The sequence below is a fragment of the Theropithecus gelada genome, chromosome 2 (assembly GCF_003255815.1).
Source record: "Theropithecus gelada isolate Dixy chromosome 2, Tgel_1.0, whole genome shotgun sequence".
Lineage (NCBI taxonomy): Eukaryota > Metazoa > Chordata > Mammalia > Primates > Cercopithecidae > Theropithecus > Theropithecus gelada.
Window position 1 is genome coordinate 143,478,027 of NC_037669.1, and position 6,000 is coordinate 143,484,026.

General features: G+C 37.5%; 1 protein-coding gene across 1 annotated transcript in view; it reads right to left on the minus strand.

The window, feature by feature from the left end:
- CPB1 (carboxypeptidase B1) overlaps positions 1 to 2,589 on the minus strand; it is a 68,251-nt gene extending 65,662 nt beyond the window's left edge. Inside the window, exon 1 of the mRNA XM_025377914.1 lies at positions 2,502 to 2,589. The gene's annotated coding sequence lies outside the window, so the exon portion shown is untranslated. The remainder of the gene's footprint in view (positions 1 to 2,501) is intronic.
- Between the last annotated feature and the right edge of the window lie 3,411 nt (positions 2,590 to 6,000).

The following is a 6,000-nucleotide window of genomic DNA, read 5'->3' on the forward strand; positions in this document are numbered from 1 at the left end:
TGTGTATATATACACATATATATGTGTATATATACACATATATATGTGTGTGTATATATATTTTAGTAGAGATGGGGTTTCATCATGTTGGCCAGGCTGGTCTGGAACTCCTGACCTCAAGTGATGCGCCTGCCTCACCCTCCCAAAGTTCTGGAATTATAGGTGTGAGCCACTGTGACCGGCACCACATAGTTTTTAATTCATGAAGTTTCATCTCGTAGAGCATAACACTAACAGTGTTTTTAAACATAGGTAGCTAAAAATGGCTAATTTCTTATCAATGCCCAAAACTTCCTGTGAGAGGTTTGACTAAAACCTTTATCTCCATGTAGTCATTTTCCCCCTCTTATATAACATACAAGGTCAAATTTTAAGAAATCCAAAATCATACTCTCTATATTATTTGGTAGGGTAGTCTCTAGTATGTGTTTCCATGCCAATTTATCTTTAGGTTTTTTTTTTTTTTTTAAATTAATTTATTATTATACTTTAAGTTGTAGGGTACATGTGCATAACGTGCAGGTTTGTTACATATGTATACTTGTGCCATGTTGGTGTGCTACACCCATCAACTCGTCATTTACATCAGGTATAACTCCCAATGCAATCCCTCCCCCCTCCCCCCTCCCCATGATAGGCCCCGGTGTGTGATGTTCCCCTTCCTGAGTCCAAGTGATCTCATTGTTCAGTTCCCACTATCTTTAGTTTTTGAACAATGAAATTATTAGAACAAAGGGCATTGTCATTGATTGAATTAATGATGCTTTGTACAGACTCCTGAAGTCTTCTCTGACTGTATTACTTGGTGTTTGAGTCACAAACTTTGCAGTAGAAGGCTTTAAAGAAAATGGAATAATTTTATCTTTAAACTGTAATGAGTGACAGTAGTCCAATGACGATACAGAAAGTGTCACGCTCAGATGAGCAGTACTGAGTGTAGAACAAGATCACTAACTGGCCGTCAATGACATATCCTGTTTCTTGGTATCCAGGAGACTGAAAATCATTTGGTTTTCTTTATCTAGGCCACAGCTGTCTTGGGCCTCATTCCAATCATTTTGATCTGGTGAGGATTCCTCTTGGCAACATAAATGCAGTTAAGGGGGGGCTATAATGACATGGCAGTGACAGCTGAAATCCATTTCCTCATTTTGATCTAGGTGAATGTTCTCAGTAGTATTGCTTGATGACCATATGCTTATCTGTCTCACACTTATAGGAGATTTTTAAAAGGGATTAAAATGTATTATTTTTTCCTCCATTAAACTTCGGACAAAGAGCAATTGTGAGCCAATGTTGGTTAATCCATCATATTATAATGTATGAAAATCAATAAAGAGAAAAATGCAAAGTACCCCTATGTGTCTACCCCTCTATCTACACAAAATTTATTCATCAGGAGAGGCAGCATCACAGCAGATTTGTTAGCCTAATTATGATGTATTTCCTTTTAAACAATTTGCACACAATAATTGATCAAAAGTCTTCACAGAGCTTCCCAGAGCAATTCATTAGTTCAATAAAACAATGTGAGCAATAGTTGGAGCACATTTACTTCATAATCATTTTGTTAGGGAAAAAAACCCACAGCAGCTGCAGTTCAGTGTAGATGGCCATCAGAAACAGTTGATTTATCAAAATGAATTGATCTTGGCAGTTTTCATTCTGGGGTTTAGACTGAGAAACACAATTAGAATTCAGTGCTGTGCACACAGCCAGAACAAAGTAATGTTGGCTCATTTTCCAGTACCATTATGGATTAAACCATGGATAGATAGAAAATCCAGAATTTATCCAGCCATATAGATGAAGTCACACATCTAAGTGATCAATAAATTGAATAAAAGCAATCTCTGCTCCACTTCTATAGGAAAATGACAGGTCAATACCTTCTTTTAAACCTAGACTTACAACCTTATTCCAAAACAGCATCAGTAGTAACATAACACATTCAGCATAACAGGAAAACAGTGTTAAAGCTGACCTTGTTAAATGCCCTCTCCCAGCTCTGCCAGTGAAATGAAATGGATTATCGCTCTGACCTCCCATAGGGTTGCACTTTGGGAAAACCCTCCATCAGTGCATATAATCCTAATTTTCTAAGCATTGATCATAGCCCTGCACAGACGCATAAATTCAAAACTTTTGTCCTTTTCCAATCTACACTTTTCCTTCTTAAAAACTGTGGCTTGATTCATTTGGTTTAGCAGCTGCCTTCTTATAGCACATGCCTCCCAGATACACAGATTACATCGATAACTGGCCATCTGTGCTCGACAGTCACCAGCACCAGCTCCAAATCTTCTTGGCTTCTCTTTCCAAGTTCTCAGTGGGATACTTGACCCTCAGGTGCCGGGAGGCAGTCAAAGATACAAAGAGCTCTGGATCCCACACAAGGGATGCAGAACTGAATGATTCCATGAAAGTGGCCTGAGAGTGTGACTGTTAGAAAGAAAATTTAGAGAGATTTTGTAAATACATCAAACTTATTTTCATATTACTTGCCTTGTTTAGCCTGATGGGAGGTGGATTTTCCAAGCCAATGCTTATTTGTCGTTGCCACTAGGTTTTAAGGTCTAAATCAGGCTCTTGCTCCCACTGCCAGGAAGAATGCTCAGTTGAATATATTATTTGCTTCCAACATTTCCTCATTCTGGAGGCTTTGTGGTCTGCCTGTGTTGCCGTGGGTGCCAAATGTTTTCTGTGGGGACCAATTGGAGAGCTCAGCAGAAAGACAATGAACTCTATCACATGCTAGGAAAGTCATGGTCACAGGGTTCAGGGAAAACAAACCAAACCCCAAAACCCCACAGTGAAAAAGTCTTTGGTTTGCTGCTGAAGACAGGAATCAAAGGGCCATTCTTGGCCTCTGCCTAGAGTATGACGTGACTGAAAGAAATTTACTGAAGGTCCAAATCTACTCAGAAGCCCTAGGTTCTATCCTGGCATTCTTTCCACTCCAGTTTAGACAACATTAACTCATTAAAGCTGCCACATTTTTATGATTGATGTGTTCATGTTTTTAGGTTTTTAGGTTCATGTTTTTAGGATAAGAAGTAAACTGGGATTGGTGACTACTGAGCAATGATGAGTTCCTCTCCTTAAAGGTCTTCAGACTATGTGATCTCAGGGTATTTTCACATTTACCCAAATCACCTGCAGTTGATTATTAACTCTTGTTGCTGATAGATTCCTCCACTTAAGCTTTTCTCCAAATTAACCTTTCCTTATGGATGTTGGTTTTCACATATTTACATGTATCAGTAGTGCCCAGCAGGGGATGGCCACAGGGAGACACACCGCTTGGGACAGAGGAGCGCTGAACTGGGGGAAAGGTGCACTGAATAGCCGTGTGATGTTAACCTTTCTGAACATAGTGTGCATCTATGGTTGAGCATCTCTCATCAAAAAATCTGAAATGTGAAATGCTCCAAAATCTGAAACTTTTTTGAGCATTGACATGACGCCACAAGTGGAAATTTCCACACCTGACCTCATGTGACGGCTATCAGCCAAAATGCAGTCAAAACTTTGTTTCATGCATAAAATTATTAAAAATATTGTATAAAATTACCTTCAGGATATGCACATAAAGTGTATATGATACATAAATGAATTTTGTGTTTTGACTTTAGACACCTCAAGATATCTCACTATGTATATGCAAGTATTCCAAAATTTAAAAATATTGAAAACTGAAACAGTTCTGGTCCCAAGAATTTCGAATATGGGATATTCAATTTGTACTCTGAAAAGTGAGAGTCTTCCTTTGACAATAAAAGCCTACTTGTGGCCCTTAAATAGAAAAACTAAACAGTGCCTACTGTTTTCAGCACATATGATAGGATTCCATTAGCATTTAAAAATATAAGCTTACGTGTGTTAGTATTAGCATACAATAAATAGAAAATGAACAGTACATCTGGGTAGGTATGAAAAAGTCAATGTACTTTCATCCTCCTCCCATTCTATGTCAGTGTATAGTTTTGCTCTTTCCCAGGAATCCTGAGAACGTTATTTAATATTAGCAAGAATCAGACATAATTGGATGTTTGCTGGCATAGTGGTCTTTAGTAGCACACGAGAAAGGCTATCCGCAGTGATGTGCTTATGATGTTGTGTTCTTATCGTAGCCTAGGGCTTTTCCTCACCTCCTCTGTTTCCTTTTCCCTAGAGCCCTGTGTCAGCAGCAATGAATGCTTAAGTAGGCTGTCAGGAAAACTCTCGGTGACCTTGGAAACGGCATTTAACCTTTCTGTGGATCAGCCTCCAAATAGCAAAGCAATAATGACAGGAGCTGCCTCCTTCACAAGCCTATGAGTTATGACTAAGAAAAGGGATTGTAAAACACTCTGAACATATTAAATACTACGGACAAATCTAACAATGTTAATCACTCACCAGCTCATGCCCAGTGGTCATCACCAGACCCTTAAACGCAGTTGCTTTCTAAGAGTCCTAGGTCACTTCCTGCTGGAAACGGCAACAATTTTCACCACCATTAGACGCTTATTTACAAGAAAACTGTAGATTTTCTGAAATGAATGTGAGGTCGATCAATGCTATAAGAAAGTGTTTTTCTAGTGATTAAGCCGAGGTTATGAGTGCTTTAGTGTGGCTCCTTAGACCAGCACTAACTTCACGAAAATATTTAGAAAAAGTTTTTTAAAACATTTTTTTAAGGAGAAGAAAACAGATTTGGCATAAGTTATATGACAGCCACAGTGAGGCTTTCTTATGTATGAAAGACATTGACAATCAGCCCCATGGGGTTTCTGTAATTTGAGAATATAGCTTTAAAAATCATATTACAGGCAGCAGTACTTAAGATTAATACAGAGGCCATTTACCTTTTTATTACGTGTTTTATTAGCACTTAGCAGCTTGACTTATGAAAGAAAAAAATGGAATATAGTGTGTCACAAGACTACTGTATAAAAATTAACATAAGAAGGTGACACTAAACTCCTCAATTTTAGGAGAGAATGTTGTTGAACTTTTTTTTGCACAAAGTGTGGCTATGGGGTGCCTGGGAGGTGATCTCCCAGGAATGTCAGTGAGGACTTCACTGGGGGGGTGGCAATTATGGGAGGACCAAAAGGAGTGAGTTCATGAAGGGAGGGTAGGGGAAAATGGGAGACCAATCTAGACACAAGGAACAGCATTTACAAAGGCCCTAGGGCAAGAAAGAGGTTGGCGTGTTCTGAGAGTAGGTAGAGGATAGTGTGGTGGAGACTCACTGATAGGGTGGAGCACAGTAAATGCAGTTACATTTTTTAAATAGAAAAGTTATAGTTTGTTAAGTAAAACCTTTGTTTACTTGTTAATGAATTGAGATATTAATGTGTCTGTAATAAAATTGTGTACGTAAATTTTAACATAGCAATTCTATTTCCAGGGATTCTGAGGACATTTTATAAAACATAGAACACTTATATAATATAATATCTAAGGACACATATGTAATATCCTATCAGGTAGCACTTGTTGTCAATTTGTAACATTTCTGGTGATCAGTTAAAATGGCACTGTCAGGTTTTTCAACAGTGAAGATACTCTTTATCCCTTTGTAATTAATACAGATTTTGTAGGAAAGTACTTTGAAACTATATAATATCAAATATTATATAATGTTTAAGTACATTATATATATATATATATAGAGAGAGAGAGAGAGAGAAAGACAGAGAGGTTTATATCAAAAGATCTTTATTATAGTGTTGCCAACTTTTATTATTTTAATCGTACTTACATACTTATTCAGTTTCTATGGCTTTCTTCTTCCATGCAGCTTTCTAGAAGATAGATCATGTTTTTGTTATTACTCATTTTCTCCTCTATGAGCATGAAAGTTTTTCATTCTTTTTCTACTCTATATTACCTTTACATTTTTATGTGACTTCTTAAATTTTGAAGTTAAATAGCACATCTATCTTGCTCTGAAGCAATGTAAGGCCCTTTGAAATGCTTAACTCTGAAGTCTTCCACTTATTTTCTTTG